The following is an 18,861-nucleotide window of genomic DNA, read 5'->3' on the forward strand; positions in this document are numbered from 1 at the left end:
GGCTTCCGGAGAGGTCACCTAGCTTGTTTTGATATGTGAAATAAAGACATATTGCAGACAAATCATTAGCATATACAAGTACATTTTTGTTTGTAAGCTATTTGTATCGATAGATAGAAACTGACAAATAAATAAAAATGTCAACTTATTGTCAATTTATTATTGTATTTTCCGTGTTTGAATTGGAAAATGTATGCAAAGTCTTGAAAGGATCCTTTTTTTGCACTTTCATTTCGGATCTAAACTTGTGTTAAATCATATACCCTTTAAAGTGTCCGTCAGTAAACGTATCTCATTATGCGCATCTACAGATGTATATATAAGGCCGAACCTTCATCTAAATTTCATTAAATTCCATTGAATGGTTTAGGGGTCGCGCACACAAGAACATGGTCGAACGAGCCGGCGGTTACACGGACGAACACAGTGTTGTATACTCTGTTTCTTCATTCTGTCCATTTATCCGTCCGTCCACTCGTTCTACAACGACTAAAAGAAACTTTGAGATGTTTTCATATTTATACAGTAAACATTTTTCTTTAAATTAAAGAACGAAGTTTTCAGTAACTTTTCAATGTTTTTTTTCTGTTTGTAATTACCGAGTTAGACTTTTTAAACAAACAAAAAGAGAGGGGTGCGGGCGAAATGTGCAGTTTAGTGCATGCAGTTGCTAATACAAAATCAAGTTCACATACAAGTACAATTGTTCTTGTACAATAAAATATTTACAGACAGTAACGCGACGCCGATCACTCCTACAACATCAAGTCTGAGAATGCAACCACAAAGTATAATTTAAAAAAAACATATTGTTATAACTAAAAAAAAACCTTCTACTGCCTTAATACGCGTGTACTTTGTAAGTTACTCTCTACGATTATATATCTATTTTTCTTTCCTCGTCATCTTTAAATAACATAAATTATATTGCAATTCGCCAATCAAAATAATAATAAATCTCGAAGGATGATGCTTTGTAAAGAAAAAAAATGTCACCTTTAAATAAATATCTATTTTAACAAAAATCGTTTGATATTTATACGGTAATATTAAAATCAAATTGCTGTTTCCCCAATGTTTCACCCCCTAGATTGCATCAGTAACTGGCAATTACAGTTTCGAAGCGCTGACGATCTGATTGATATTTGTGCGAGTGCAGATGTTCTTCGTCTTTTGAACATGGCTGTATGGTCTGTGTTGCAGAAATTTCTTAGGCAATCTTATTGAATAAATCGAAAGTAGGGCAGTCGTTAGGTTCAAATGGCTGTTATGATAATCATCTACTTAACAATCAAAGGGAATCAAAACTCAAATATCAAAGACAAAGTGTACAAGGACGAAAGGAATGCTTATGCTCTCGAGGATTTTCATGCAATGTATTCATAATTTAAATGAGTTTTGTATAGAAAATCCGATGAAGGAGTTTATACTTTAATGTTTGTTTTAATTCACATGTCTTTTACATGTACTTAAATTCGTACATGTATGACGTGTACTTTCTGAAAATGAAATCCCATCATCTTAATTAAATGTTTTGTATTCCACTGTATACGTGTACGTACATGTTGTACATGTAAATTGTACTTCATAAACAGTACAAGCATATACATATACATTACTCTCTGAACTGAAAAGCTTTGTTTTCATTGCTTTATAGATATGCATGTACATGTACATTGTACATGTAAGACTTTGTATAATTATTCATATTTTTCGCAGAAATTCATATTTTAAACGAATTGATGGCTTTCCTTTAATTTGATACATGTAAATACAAGTACAAAAATGTACATGACTATGTATGTACATGATATTACTCCCGGAATTACATTTCAAATGAATCATATGCGTACCTATGCAACTGTTCGTGCACATGTCCATATTTCACTGTGAAGTATCATTTTACTAAGATATATAAAATAGCAACCGGGGGGAGGGTTGATGAAAAAAATGTGTTATGAAAACACCGCTTGACATTAGACATGTGTACTTTGTATAAAAACCGTTTTTTTCCTACGCAGTCGGTTTAGTTTCGCTTTTTACCTTTTGACCTTTTAAGATAAAAACGCTCTTCTATGGAAATGCAAGTCACCTGATCGAAATTCTGTTCCCCGATTGGCCAAATACTACTGATTTAGTGGCGAAAAAAACTGTATCGAAAATATAAAATTGCTTGCCGATGTGTTATTTTCATGAAAGAAATGTAGAAGTGAAAAGAACAAAATTTTACTGCGTCGGCTATCTTTTCATTTACAGATAGTACTTGTTTATTTGTAAAATATTCTTAAACCCTTCAGATACACCGTTTTGCGTATTGGATTCCATATAGACCCTCATAATGCCAATGCCATGATATGGATAAATTGGGTACTCTGATATTCGACATTTAAATTAAAAAGCTAATCGCCCGGATAAAGCTGATTTAAATATGATCCCATCAGCCTAATTATCGGTGTCACGTCAAACAAATTGGTGCACATCCAGAAATTACATAACCATATGCTTATTTTATGAATCTCTTCTTTTTTTTTGTTTTTTGGCATCAGTATTAAAGATGTGTGAATCGTTCATATCGCGAACGATATTGTTATGATCAATTCAAACTACTCTTCTGTTCTGTCTGTGCTGACAAATGTCAGAGGTCAGAACAATCTTTGTTCGTTTTGTAAAACACATGTTACTCATTCTACCCAAAGGATGAGTTGACACTACTCCACAGCCTTCATATAAGAATTATCCCTAATTAATCTTTGGTAAAATCGTCATGATTAATTCTCAAGTTTATAAAGATTGCGTTAATGAATATCTGATAGGTAATGAAACATGTACATTCATGACATACGTGTTCTTTCAATTCAACAGCAGCTACCCGCACGAAACAAGTCTTATAATTTGGCACACGATCGTTGTACTTTCGAGACTAAATTTATTTATTATACATATGAAATATGCACTGTGCAAGAGTAATCGTTCTTGATCTAGTTGATTCAAGTGGGAGATGTGCATGTACACATTTGGACATGGTTTCTTCCAAAATATAGAACTGTATGATGATAATGATCAGGATTTTTTACGGTCTTGACTTCGCACGAACGCCCCTAAAGAGGATTCTGTTAATAAATGTCTGTTAGTAGTTGGAGGTAGCGGAGCCAAGCCTTCGGGATACCTGACCAAAGAACTCAGTCAGAGTATGTCCTACTAACAGCTGGGCTGCTATGTTGACGCTCTGGCCTACTTCCAGGCCCCATGTGGGTCTGAGAGTGTTTAACCACTAAAACTATTTGGGAGTACGTCATCGGTAGAGTGTATACAGAAAGGACTACATATATGTTCATGTACATGTAAAGATAGGAGTTCGAAAGCGGAGAAAGTTTTGTTTGTGAGTTTTGTGCTTCTGATATTACCTCTACTATTGCCAATGTTTTATATGGATTGGTACTTTAGAAGTTGTCATCAGTGCAGTTCTAGAAAGATACTACAATGCGTGCGATTTTGCTAAAATAGATAGATTCCCATTTCATGTACAACATCACACTGGTCTTTCTGCGGATGTTCTGGAGTTCGTTCATAATTGAGGGGGATCCGTGGGTGAGATAAATATAGGCAAAATAGAGCGAATAATAGCATGACACATCCTTTATTTCATGGAACTTCCTTTCCAAACTGTCTTGATCAGAGCCTATATTTATAATTTGACAACTTGTACTAAATGTTGACGAACATTATGATTACGAGGACGAAGCAATACCAAGAGCCTAATGAGTAGATGTAGCGCTTTTGATATTTTTGTTTCGAGATCCAGTGGTCGATTTGTTTTTTGTTAAGTTTGTTTTTGTTTTGTTTTGTGTTTTTTTTTGTGTTTTTGTGTTTTTTGTTTTTTTATATTTTTTTGTTTTTTGTTTTTTTTTTTTGTTTTGTTTTATTATCATATTTTTTTCAAGATGGGAAACAATTCATTAACTTTCGCCCGGACTTTATTAATGTTCACATCACGTGGTATTCTACTTAATTCTACTTATCGGGACTCTTTAAATCCTCAAGATGGTTGGTCATCAAACCAATGCATATTTAGATGACCAAGTGAACGTTGAAATTTCATATTCAAATAGTTACTGCATATGTTGTATTCGAGGGAGTTTTTTACTTCAAGTCAGGTCAAAATCAGTCAGTCCATTGTTGATTCAAAGATCATAATACTTATAAAAAACACGGGTCTGCAAGTGTGATGTACATTTAACTACTTGAATATGTAATTGTTAATGTAGTATGAAAAATAGGAACACTCTCCTTCTATACTCCTTATTATGATTATAATTGTCATGAGTTAATGGTAGCAGAAGGAATAGACAATTGTACATGTACATGTAGAAGAATAATCAAGCGAGCCAAGATTCTAGCGGAAATCAAAAGAATGTCATCCACAGACAAAGACCAGCCTTGGAAAACACACACACGCAACAAAGAACATAAAATAATCAAAATAATACAAAGTAACAAAATTAAATGAGCAAATGAAAACTAAAAACTGGGAGCATGGACCAAATGCACCGGTAGGGTAAGCGTCCTGTGCTTATCTAGAAACACCCGCCGAGTTGCTCATAAAAAGTCAAGTCAACTGTAGACGAAGAGGAGACGAAATTATGACATGTTGAACAAATCAGTTCAAATGCTGCAGATGGATACATCAAAACGATCGACGAGTTCAACAACTGTCGCAGAAATTTAATGGTCACCAATATAGTGTATGTGTTAAAAGATAAATGACCATAAAACTTTCTATAAACGGCATCTTTCAAAACTAATCAAATTTCATTGATCTTACCAAAAGTACAACGATGTATTTGTAAGGCGTTGAATGAAAGAAAGATTTGGCTTCGAGCAGGATGATTATTTAAAATGTAACATATGATTGCCCAGATGTAGTTATGTAAACTCATCACATTTTTAAAACGACAGAATTTCATTCATCTTATGTCTTGATCGTTGAGGGTTATTTTAACACAACACGTACTTTTTCGTTTAATGAGATAGCATTCATAGGATAGAAGTTGAACCAAATGTTGTAAAAGACGATTTTCAAAGCGAACATTGGCATTTTAACTTTGAATAGCCATAGTTATTTAGTACTGAAGATGTTTATTTAAATGAGTTGTAGTTACAAACACGTAAAATCGCTGGTTTTCCTTCAGTTTCTGTTAGGGCTAGAGTGGGTCCGAAGTGGAGAGTTGGAAACACGCCTGTACACTCATGATCACATTTAATGTATCGCCATGGTGTACCAAGTTAACAGACTAGTTCGAGAGGTTTTTTAGCCTGAATAATACATTTTACATCAGCGTATAAATCAACAGAGACGCCATTAAACTCCGAACGAATTTTCGTTTTGCACAATGCATTAAAGCAGTACATTAAAGAGAACATAATCCGTCTCAAGTTATAACCATTAGTAATAATGTTTATTTTTGGCATTTAAAACAGTTTATGTCTTTGCAACCTTATCTACAAACTACAGTATTCTATCTTGAATCATTCTGTTATTATACTGATACCCTAAAACGTGTAAGTACAAGTAGCTTTAAGTATCAGGCGAATTGAATATGATTCATATGAAAATTGGACCGGTCAATAATTAATAGTAACACGTAGTGTACATGTAGTCTTCGATCACTTGTATGTCATTACTTCATGAGCCATGAGCCAAAACCTTAATTTTATTCTCCACAACAAGATGAAAGTGACAACAGTTATTCATGCGTATTGAGTTTTCTCTTTTGTTACCTCTGATCTGAACGAAAACATTGTGATTATCTCTGCATTGTACATTTTCTAAAACAAACCACTTGAAATCGATCAAAACTGGAACACAAATTCGTGGTACGACTGGAACGATCTGCTATCCTTAATGTAATAATTCGTCCACAGTCTGCTTTTTACTATAACTGATACGTTGTACAATGTAACAATGTACTGCTTGACATTAACTGACACTCGAACCTGTTTGATAGTGGGTCAATGTGGTCTAACGTAGAAACATTAAACCAATGTACTCAGAAACTACAAAGGGTCGTTGTGCTTTTAATCGCAGTGTCTCTATATCAATTTCCCTCAGACAGTTCAAATACTGAATAATGAAGAAATTATATTTATTAGTTAATGTTTTCTATCAATTGTGTCGAGTCAGCAGCATTGCTTTTATTGTAAAGCGTATCGTATTCTTTTCACTGTTGGATACCAGTGTTGGAGGCCTCACCCCTTGGCATAAACAAATTATGAAAAATTTGAAGCAAAAATTGGCAACTCAAAGCCTGGAATTCATATCTTTTTGATACGACCGCAAACAAATATAGTGCGATTGTATAATTGTTTCATGCTGTCGTCTGCGTAGTACTCGTCGTCGTAGGTGAACAATTTTCAGATAATAACTTAACAATAAATGAGTAAAGATCCGCCCCTGTTCCTTGTCAGTTGTAAGGTTCCGTTGATTTTCATTAAAGACTAAAAGCTTCGGACCTACACGTATTTAAGTAGCTGTCTTCGTAAGAATCATGCGAAATCTGAAAAATGTGATGCACCCCAAAAAGGTTATATATTTTTTATTTTTTTAATTGAATTGTTTTATGGGTCTATACATGTACTATGAAATGAGTAATTATTCATTCAAGTTTGCCTGCTCTTAGGAGATAATCAACATTGAAAATCCAATAGAATCTTCAACATGTATATTTGAGTGTCATTTACAGAGTTATCTAACCTTAATTTTGAAATTTACAGTGCATTCTATATAATGTTTATCTCCTAAGAAAACGGGTTATATGAAGAACTAAATGTTAATGTCTGTTTATTATGACAATTCAAACAAAATTTCAAAAATAAAAAAAAAATATGTAGGCTTTTTACACATGATTCACATTTTGCATGATTCTTAGCTGGAGTGCTACTTAAAATATTTTGAGGTTCTAACTGTATGAACTGCTTAAACTTGAATGCCCTTTTCTACTGGTGCACCTGGTCAATGCTCCCAGTTTTTAGTGGAGTCCGAGTTGCTCATTTACTTTTGTTGCTTTGTACGTATTATTTTGCTTATTTTTGTTCTTTGTTGATCGTGTCTGTTTTCCATGTCTGATCTTTTTCCCTCGGTTACATTTTTTGATTTCTTCTAGAATCTTCAAGTTGGTTCCTTTGATTACTCTTTTTATACATATGTATATAAATAAAAAAAATACCAGTCATATATATCCTAAACGACGTGCAGTACGCATGTTTCAAGAAGTAGCCTCTCATCAGCAGCATAACATTCAAATACATGTACATGTGTGTAGAAAGGTCATAATCAAAAACTTCTTTGAATATAACTGTCCATTTTTTTCTACATATTTTTATCTATTTTCTATAATTTAGTATTTTAAGTTTGAAGATAAAAGTTAGAAAAAAGTCAATAATTTCTTCTTTGAAATTTCAAAGTAATTTATTATGTTACCTATCATTGACCCACATTGGCAATAGCAAGCAACGTTTTGATTCTAAACACATACATGTACATGTAACATTCTAGATACTTGTGAAAGTGTTTTTTTGTCAGGCGGTGAAAACAGGCAGTAAAGAAACTTCACAAACATTGGAGGGTGCAAGTTTTTGTTAGACTGCATGCAAGTCCTCACATATTTATATTGTTACCATCAATCCGAAATTTTCACAGTGAATATACATGTACATGTATAAATAATGACTTACGAAAGATTCGAGAAAATAGTCTACTTATATACATTTGTCGAGGAGGTGGTTCCTTCAAGGTTTTAGTGCTTTCTAAGTGTCTGGTCAAGGATGGGTTAGAACTCTTAAAGAGGTGAAGGTCAAATTGAAAGTTTAGTTCATTGACAAACATGTCGATTGGTCTATTGCATTCGGTCTATGTTGATATGTATGATACACTGTAAATGATGTTTAAAATGAACATGATTGATCGTTATGTCATTTTGACCCTAATCGATAAACATGTAAAACAAACAAAATAAAATAAAAGATTCATATTTTAAGTAGGGTTTAAAACAGGTATTAAGTAGCTGTCTATGTAAGAATCATGCGAAATCTGAAAAATGTGGTACACCCCTTAAAAAGGCTATATATTTTATTTTTGTAATTAAATTGTTTTATGGGTCTATACTATGAAATGTGTAATTATTCATTCAAATCTGCCTGCTCTTAGGAGATAATTAACATTGAAAATCCAGTAGATCCTATTGTATTTGAGCGTCATTTACAGAGTTATCTCCCTTAATTTTGGAATCTACAGTGCATTCTATACAATTTTTAACTCATAAGAGCACGATTTATATGAAAAATCACATGTTAATTTCTGTTTACTATGACATTTTAAACAAAATATCAAAAATAAAAATATGTAGGCTTTTTACCCATGAATCACATTTTGCATGATCCGTAGCTGGAGTGTTACTTAAAACTCTCATGCCAAAATTCCTGTAAAAATGAGACAAGAAAACAAAACAAAAAATAAGACAACAGACAAGACGCGTATGTTTCTTAATTCTGTTTTCAAATTCCCTATGTGTATAGTATTTTTAGAAAATACATCTTACTTAATCTGTTATAATTAAACTCAAATGTCAATTCATATCACTTAGACCTTTTACAGCATGTACAATTTGCTAAAAATTAACGATGAAGCTATCACAATTGTATGTGTACCTAATATACTTGTTTATGATTTAGACTCATTTTTATAAGTGCTTTTGAAAAATGCTTTGCCATGGATACTATATATAAAATTGTAAAAAGTAAAATGATGTAAAAAGTATAACAAAATAATCTAAGTTACTCAGGCACGCTTTTAGAAATTTATAAGGGGAAGGGTGTTCGATCCTTAATTTTATAGAAGGGGAAATTATTTCTAATCCGTACTTTTATGAAAGGAGGACAGGCGAGTCCAGGTTATCTTAAGCATGTATACATGTATTTAACCAACAAATTGCATGAAATTAACAAATCTCTGCCAAAAGTGAAAAGGGTGGGTCCAATGCCTGGAACTCTCTCCTTGACCCCACCCTGTATACCCCACCACATAAATTGGAACTACTCACTTGTAGTGTAATCGTGACCTTCCCTATACTTTACATGTGCATCAAAGGAACCAAGATTCTAGCGGGACACAGACCAGACAGGGAAAACAGGCAAACACAACAAAGAACATAAAGTAACTAAAATAATACGAATAAAGTAACAAAAGTTAATGAGCAACTCGGACTCCACTAAAAACTGAGAACATGCATGGACCAGGTGCACCGGTAGGGTAAGCGTCCTCTGCTTTTGCATGTCACAAAGAAAACGACTTTTTGTTGCTGAGGGTGAATACAATTGCAGTCTTCTTTATTTATAGGTAGTAGGTATATTAAGATTACTTACGACATCAACCTTACATAATCTATTCTACTTTAAATGGGTCGATCTTTCGTAATTTATAACCCACAAAAGATCATAAGCTCACAAGTGAATATAAAGAATAGAAAGTATATCAAAGTATGCAACGTGAACTCACGAACTATGTATGGTTAGCCCGTAGCACTAAATTTTAATCGTGCAAACTAAAAATATATAGTATAACGATGTTAGTATATTTTACATATTAAGTATAAAGTCATCCAACCGTGCCCAACCTACAACCTTATCACAAGCGTTTATGGATTAAGCCCCTTTAATCTACAAGTACATGTAAATGAATAATGACATAAATGAAGTACAGATGTATTTCAATACATGTAATGCCATATTTTATCTCTTTTTTTATCATTTTATTTAAGGTGGTAGACCTTGTTTAAGGGACATAACTCATGAAGTCAGTGATATGTTTGTATCATATTCAATTTCAGCAAAACCTTTCAAGCTTTTCTCTGAAACAGAGTGAAATCAGTCAAAGTCACTTTGATGCTTACATTTGTACAAGATATGTAAAATAATGAATACAAACGTTCCAATGATTTTTAAGAGTTGTGTCCCTTATCCTAGGTCTACCTCCTTAATATGATATTCAAATAAAAGACACATGTAACAACGCCATGATGAAACTATTACATGTATTACACCGCCAATTGTGCCACATGTGATATTCTCATTTGATAATTATATGATCATGATATCATCATCATATGTAGCAGATCATGTGATTCTCATGTGTGGCACTGTTTGCAGACACTGTGTACCGTGCAAAAATTATAAGCAATATGTATATAGCCGGTGTTCACATCTCTAAAATCTTATATACATGTACATGTACAAATGCACCAGTAAATTACAAATGACATTAAAGCTGTCTAAGAGCTAGTATTGTAAAATGTACATGTAATAAATAACATTTAATGATAATACGCAATGTTTGTAAAGTTTACTTTCTTTATTTTAAGACGTGTCAGATTCATTTCTCAAAAAGAGAGCTTTTGTTCATTCAATTCATTAAAGTCTATAAAAGAACTTTTTATGCATTAATTGGGATTTTAAATCAAAATATGAAGACACCATGAATTTCATTAATTTTGCTTTCCACCCTTTTCATTTTGGCAAAGGGTTACTTTATGTATAGTTTTTCTGGTATATTAACGTATATTATCAATATCCTTCTACGTTAGAACGGTTGAAAACAACGAATACGAAAACTTAATTTCAGAAGAAAACTTATACAAGTAGGTAGAAAAAAAAGGTTTTCGGTTTTGGTTTGCTGTATTTTCTCGAAGTAAACAATGCCTTTGGTGCTTAAATGAACATACTTTGTTTTCTAATCCATGACATTTACCGAAATGCAATGATATAACTATATACTCTCGGGGTTTTCATATCACATTTCATACGTTATGCTAGAGCTTTGCCACAACTACGCGGACTTTTTCTACCGCGCTAATTTTCTTACAATATAGCTTCGTGAAAAATGTTATATTAATACTTTGAATTCATCACTACAGAAGTTGTATGGTCGTCATCATGAATTCGTAGATTGTTACGTAGTATTTATGTGCACCACGATAACCGATTTGTTTCAAGGAGTCGCAGTTTTTCTTTTCTCTTTTATCTTCCCTAGCCACGACATTTTGTGAGCACCTCGGCGGGTGATTCTAGAAAGCAGAAGACGCTTACCCTACCGGTGCACCTGGTCCAAGCTCCCATTTTTTAGTTGAATCCTGTTGCTCATTTACATTTGTTTACTTTTGTGTTATATTGGTTATTTCATGTTCTTTGTTGTACATGTCTATTTTTCTTGTGTAGTCTTCATCCTTGGATTGTACATTCTTTTCATTTCCGCTCGAAACTTGGTACCCTTGATTACTCTTAAATAAATATAGAAACCTGTTGGCTGAAAGTTTACAAGTTGGGTATATACATGATGTTCATGTATAAGTTTCATACCAAATCGTTGGTCAAGTGTCGGAATACCACCATCTTAAACTGTCGCAGCAATCAGCACTCTATCGAATTGAGTGTTATTTTGCTGCATGTATATGGGTTTAAGTTATTATAGTAGGGAGAAAAAGACGGTGTTGAGAAGAAAAAAAGCATGTTACTTCCTTAATAACAGCCACATATATGTGCAGCTCTGCATCTCCTGGCCGCATATAATTTTGATTTTGTGGACTCCGAGTCTGTGCCGAGCTACATTATACAAGCAAATCCGTTGATTGATTGTTGGGGTTTAACGCCCGAGCAACAATATTTCAGCTATATTCAGGCGAGTTGATTCCGAACTTATGGACGAATGTATATCTAAGGACGATTGTTACTTTTCTCAACACGGACCTACATGAGCTAGGGCAATATTCCAGTTTTTTTGCCTTATTCTTAACCTGATCTCTTTTAAAAAGTGATAAATTTCATCAAAAATAATTTTAATTGAACACCTGTGCATTTGTAGATCTTATGTAGGCGTATCGGATTTGATAAAGGGGTTTTAATGCATTTAGTGATGTAAAAGGACTTTGATGTAGGAAGTTGTTATAACAGATAAAATTCCTCTTTATTTCTTTCCGTCTATTCATGTGCTTGTTTATAAAGATCTGTTTGCAATCAAATCCTCTACTCAACGAGATGCTATTGAAATACAGAGAAAGTGTATTCAAGGGAACCATGATTCCAGCGCATATCAAAAGAATGTAAACCAGGGCCAAAGACAAGACAAGGAAAACAGACACACACAACGAAGAACATACGATAACCAAATTAATACGTACAAGGCAATAAAAATGAGGAGCAACTCAGAATCCACTAAAAACTGGGAGCATGGACCAGGTCCACCGGAAGGGTAAGCGTCCTCTGCAGTTTTAGGAACACCGCCTTCATTTAATCTAGTGGTTTATATGCGTAGCTGTGGATACAAAATAGGATATTGTCTACCATTGTTGCAGCAGTTAATGGGAAACAGGATTGCATTTTAGCCTTCCCTCTACTTGTTAAAAATCACTTTGTTGTTCAAGGACAAGTTACTGTCATACACATGTAATTTTCTTCGTATTATTTTACATCAAGCAAGCGTAGAAGTCTTAGATATGGATCATTTTACCAGCTAATGGTGAAGGGGAAAAATGTACAAAATTTTGGAAATAAATGAAATTAATGATATATTTTTCACATAACTTACTTAACAAGGCGGATTTTCAAATAAAAATATTGATTTCGGTAGCTGTTGAAATATAAGCATTAATTTTATGCGAAAAAAAATTCTTATCCGGCATCAAATTCTAGCCACCAACCACCCCATTTTTCAGAAAAAAATGGTTGGTGCCTTTTAAATCCATAAAACATGCTACATGTATATGTTCCAACATATGCATTTTATTGGCATCGCTTTCTATTCATGGAACTGAAACGTAGATCGACCTGATACTATTTTAAGACGTCTTACAAAAAATTTGGTCAACTACTTTTCTTTAAGAACCGGAGTAATTTTACATATATTTAGGGGTAAAAACTTCATAACTGTAGTTAGGAAAGAGGTGATATCATTACCACTTACTTTAATTGTTATATCATCATCTTCACCAAATGGTTTCAAAAATTTAGTAATAAAATTAAGAAACTACTTGACCATTTAGAAATGTCTCCATTATCGTAAAGCGCTAACTGTTACATAATGTATAATATACATTCACACTTGACGTAGATAATTATGTGTAAGAATGTAAGAAGAGGAACAAAACAATTATTATCTATTTCACCTAACGGGCTTTTGGTGTATAAAAAATGTAAGAAAACTTGTAGATACCTACAGAATACCGAAAATTACAAAACAAATATTTAAATAGAAGTAAAATACTGCAAAATTGCACAGAATAAGACAGACTAATAGCAAAAAAACAGTTTCCAATTGACTATGTAACTTGCATGAACAGGCACCTGCTGGAACACGGGAGGACATAGCGTACGTGATTTTTCGTTAATTAGACACTAAATTTGGCCTCCGAAAAAACACACACAACATTTAGAATTGTTGATCTACCACTTGGCAAAGCTTCAACATTATGTACCTATGCAAAAACATACGATTTCTACCCATATTGAGCAAACATACGATCTGTTCCTTAGTTTGTATAACGTTTACGTAATATTCATTTGCAATTTTCACATCGATGCCATAATAATTGCATTTCATATAAGATTTACATGTTCGTGTGAAATTTCAAATTTCAACTAAAATATTTAATTTTTTTCTTGCAGAAACATTCCGTGTCTATGGTTGAACTATTTAAAAAAGAAAACGACCGACATCTCATACATGTAAATGTGATGCAAATGTTATGGTGAATAGTACATGTAAATGTAATTAAGCCAATTTCCTCTTATATACATTTGTACAAAATACATGAAGGGTAATACCAAAAATTACACGTTGAGATGTTAAGGTTTCCAGCACGGACGATACCTAAACGCACGCTAAACGCTCACCAAACGCACTCTAAACGCTCACCAAACGCACGATAAACGGTCGCTTCTATCTTGCGTTAGAAATATACTTAGAAATATATGTAAACGTACATTGTAATTCATAGCAAGCTAACCACGATGGGTGTGGTTATATGTAACGTAATTCATAGAAAGCTAACCACGATGGGTGTGGTTATATGTAAAGCATTCATTTAATTTCAAAAATAGTTACATAATGTATAATGATAAAGCTTAGATACTAAAGGGTTTATTTACTGGGATAAATGCACATCAAATCTTTGAAATCGTCCTTTGATTTGTAAAAGTAATGTAGAAAGCATTGTGAACATACTTTGTTTACACTTTTATGTTTTATTTTAGGTTAATATGCTTCCATCAAATTAAGATGAGAAAAGATTAATTTTCTTATAACGTTCATGCAGATCTTGCATACCTTAATAAATCCAAAAGGTATTTTGGGGGGAAGGGAGGAACGTGGCAAACTGCAGACTGAAGTTTTATTCAATAACATTCAGTCATGGATATTATTACGGTAAAATATCCATTTTGCCCGCCCGTCTGTCAGTCGGTCTGTTATCACGTGATACGTTTAATACGTTTATGTAATAAACTCAAAGTCACAATTCTCTTCAATGTTTCATCTGTCAACCAAAAACGGTATTGGAATGGATCGACACAGCGAATTGTCTATTCCATTGAGATATTCTTACTTAAATAGTCAAGGAAAAAAATGACAAGGCAAGAGGTACTATGTACATGACTTTATATAAGAAAAGATTTCATGCAAAAAAAAAAAAAAAAAAAAAAATACTCTCCCCGTTTCAGGAAGAGGATGCAGGTCAGGCCTGGGTTCATTAAAAAAGGCTAAAGGCCAGGTGAGCTATTGCCGTCACTTGGCGTCCGTCGTCTCGTTAACAATTATACAAAACTCTTCCCCTCTGAAACTACTTGACTGATCAGAACCAAACTCGGTTTAAATATTCCTTGGGGTATCCTGCATAGAACCGATGTGGGATTTTTGATTCGTCGAAAAACATGACAGCCGTTACTAAAAATAGAACATAGGAGTCAGACAGTAATTTTTCGCATGTATCTCCAAAATCGTTAGGTTTAGCCGAATTCTTTCAATAGCTGAAATGATCCTTATTATTAGGACTACAAAAGTCTTCAGGGATAAAAGTTGTCAGATAACTTCTTGTAAGAGTTATTGCCCTTGAAAGGGGAAAAATGACTTTTTTTAAACAGTTTTCAGTCAATATCTTGAAAACTATGATAGATTAAAACGAAACTTTCAATTGTTAAAATGATCCTTATAAGCCCTACCATGGACTTCTTGAGTCAAAATTGTTGGACAACTTCTTGTTAAATTTATTGCCTTTGAAAGGCAAAATTCAACCAGGTGGACGATTCAAGCTCCTGGGAGCCTCTGGTTTCTCAAGTCTTCAATTTCAAGTGATGTGATTGTTCGAAACTTGAGTTAAGGAAAGATTTGAGGAAAATCTCAATTTGAGATTCTTTATGAAATCAGGCCCAGATTTCATCTCACGAGTCAGCATCTTCCTTTTATTGCCCCTTTTCATTCTTTCCTGTTTCTCATACGAATACAAGCAAAGGAATTTTTAACTTTTTGAGTACATTGGCAATTAACTGCTCTTGAAAATTATTAACATGAAACCTTCTTAACGGTTAATGAGCTGCACATTACACATATGTTCTTTGTAATAATTGATATTATCATTCCGTACAAAACTATTATTACAAATATTTTGTTAGAATAAATCTAAAATACATAACGTCGACACTTTCATTGTTGATTGTCTCTTTTTATTTTTTACCGGTTTCGAAAGTTATTGCTTCTTAAAAAATCTAAATAGCTGTACGTTGTACTTAATAAAACAAAATACGTCAATATATATTACATGTAACTACTTGAGTTTAATTATTTCATTTGGAGAAACTACGTAGGAATATTTAACTTTATCAATCAGAAGTTGTTAGCCGGGTTTTACCTTTTCTATCTAACTTTATCAATCAGAAGTTGTTAGCCGGGTTTTACCTTTTCTATCAAACCTTATCAATCAGAAGTTGTTAGCCGGTGTTGGTCTCAGTATCGTATTAATTTTCCCATAGACTTCTATAGTGAAGTGCATATTTTTAGGATTTTTTAAAAAATATGTAAATTGATTCAATAAAACTTTCACTTATGTAGCATTTCTAAGGACATGTGAAAAAATAATTTCCCGCAAAGAAAATAGGGTGAGTCCACGAAGATTGGACAGAAAAGTAGTCTTGAACTATAAATAGCCATTTTCCCTACTTTCACTTTCGTTTTGCACTCACCAAACCAACCTTTTCAGTGGAACATTTTTATGATATTATGTTAGATTTTCTTTTAAAAAAGTTCTTCATCTTACAGTGTGATGTTTGCTCTATTTTTTAAGTCATTGTTCATGTCTTTTGACAAAACATTAGTTTGTAGAGAGGCAAAAAGAAAATGCACTATATTTTTATGGCATCCATGTTTTGACGTACACCCGCTCAGGGATATGCAATACGATACTGGTACCTGTTTACCTTTTCTATTTAACTTCATCAATCAGAAGTTGTTGGCCGGGTTAGCCTTTTCTATCAGAGATACTGATATTTATAATATTTTTAGTGCTACAAATGTATTGCCGCCAATGTTAAAACAACGATATAAGTCTAAAAGGACTCAAAGATTGTCATCATCCATTTAACCAAGCACTTCATTATTGCTGACTCAGCAAAATTAAAGATCCTGTAAAATAATCATAGCTAGACACGGAGAAGCTGATAACCTTTTCAGTATCTATCAAAATAACAATCTTCTGGAAACTTGTGATGATTTTAACAGATTGAGCTGTTAGTAATTATGTCAGAGCTCTCTAATTATGTTATTGAACTCGTTTATTAGGAATTTCCAGAACGCTTAGACAGCAATCATTTTAACAGTTGACATTCCAATGTAGGTCACGTCTATTTCCTATTGAAAGGCGGATTCTCAAGCTGGGGATTTACTGATCCTGCATTGTAAGATAAAACGATACATGTAGTTTTGATATTTCTCTCTCTCTCTCTCTCTCTTTCTTTTTTTCTCTCTTATTTGTTAAACATTACTCGCCTCTAACTTTGGTATTTTTTTTTAATTAATAACTGACCATTGTGATTTTCGGAAAACATTATTTGTATCATGTCAGTCACTACCTGTATCATTTTCTAATACATTATCATTTCAGAAAATATCACTAATCTTGCTTAAAAACTCATCATGAAAAAGAGTTTGTTTGTCTTATTCTTTATGTTTTGTTGTTTTGTTTGTTTTGTTGTATTTATTTACCGCTATTTTGTTAATGTAAAGCCACATTTTGCAATTCAATTGTTTTGCTGTCGTCTCTTAGTGTATGTTTTTGTACAAATGTACATATATGCTAATGTATTCGGAAAACAATTAAGGGATGTTACTTCCGGGCCGGACCCAGACACCTTGAAAAGGAGGGGTTCTAGCCGATGTTACCCATAAAAGGGGGTACTAGAATATTATTTGCCATTTTTTTGTCAATTTAACACTGAAAATGACAAATTTTCCAATAAAACATGGGGTGAAAACCCCTTGCACCCCTCTAGATCCGCCACTGTACTTGTATACAATCCTACTATACCATACTACAGTATGGTATAGTATTTTATTACGAAACCAACTATGCACATGTTTTTTGTAGTTGCAGGGTTTACAACGCACCGAAAAACCACAAGAATGTGGACTACACGTGAAGTACAAACAAAAGAGCTGCGCTATTTAACATTGATACAACTATAAATTAATGTGTTCTCACATATTCATATCTTATCATACATATATTTTATGACTATCATAACTGAATCTTGCGTTTTGATTCATAACCGAATCTACTGTTTAAAGTATTGCAGGGAAGGTCTGTACTTTGTGACCTGAATCGCGCAACATGATCACATGTCTGATCTAAATGTACAAGGTCAGGATGACGCGCAGCATTTCATTATAACTCATTTAACATAAAACTGAGATTAAAGAAGACATTGTTTTTTTAGGCATTTCTACAAAAAGATGTAATGAACATCGTAAACAAACGTTGTGCGGCGTACTCGTAAAATACATCTTGACCAATCAGGAATTGCGTCATCAACATAATTAGCAATTCCATAATTCCATACAGTTTCTAAACTATACGCATGTTTAGTAATACAATCTAATATTATGCTTTAATATACACTTATCAACCGTCTTTTAAATTGTTGTAATACTTCGGATGACTGTCTTTTAATAGTTGGTAATGAGTTGTTAAAGAATTAGGCATGTTTCTTTTGGAAAACGTAGTTGGCAAACCAAAGTTATGTTGTGGTTCTATGACGAAAATAAGTCTTCATGCTGTACAAATACCTATACAAGTTGTTACAATGTTAATAAGATGATAATGAACTATCACGCAGCTTGCTAACCTAACTTGACCCGGTCTTTATTGATATGTGGGGTCAGTCTGGCGGCCTCAGTTTTGAAGGTATCTATGTACTGTGTTTATAATAATTTTTATTGACATTTCTAGGTGTTGTCCCCCCTAGTGTCTGCCGTAGCAAGATCGGGGTAAGTAATTTTTTTATTAATTGAGAAATATACATGTAAGTAATATTTTAAGTATTCTTTTTCTTACAGTTTTAAGGGGGTAGACTTAGGATGAGGGACATAACTCATAAAATCAGGGATACATTATGTTTGTACCATATTCAATTTCACCAAAGCCTTTCAAGCTTTCATTGGAAGCAGAAAGAAATTAATCCAAGTTACTTTGATGCTTACATGAGAATGATGTAAAATGCTTAATACAAACGATCCAATGATTTATAAGAGTTGTGTCCTTTACATGTACCTTA

At 33.3% G+C, this 18,861-nt stretch overlaps 1 protein-coding gene across 16 annotated transcripts in view; it reads left to right on the forward strand.

The window, feature by feature from the left end:
* LOC148599731 (uncharacterized) overlaps positions 1-18,861 on the forward strand; it is a 213,592-nt gene that overhangs the window by 10,219 nt on the left and 184,512 nt on the right. For 13 of the 16 annotated variants that reach the window (XM_088559211.1, XM_088559217.1, XM_088559219.1 and 10 more), the window contains exon 2: positions 18,537-18,574. The exons of the other annotated variants lie outside the window; for them this stretch is intronic. The gene's annotated coding sequence lies outside the window, so the exon portion shown is untranslated. The remainder of the gene's footprint in view (positions 1-18,536; positions 18,575-18,861) is intronic. 16 annotated transcript variants of the gene reach the window in all.

This window comes from Perna viridis, chromosome 13 (assembly GCF_037379345.1).
Source record: "Perna viridis isolate PV_CMFRI_1.1 ecotype Kerala chromosome 13, ASM3737934v1, whole genome shotgun sequence".
Lineage (NCBI taxonomy): Eukaryota > Metazoa > Mollusca > Bivalvia > Mytilida > Mytilidae > Perna > Perna viridis.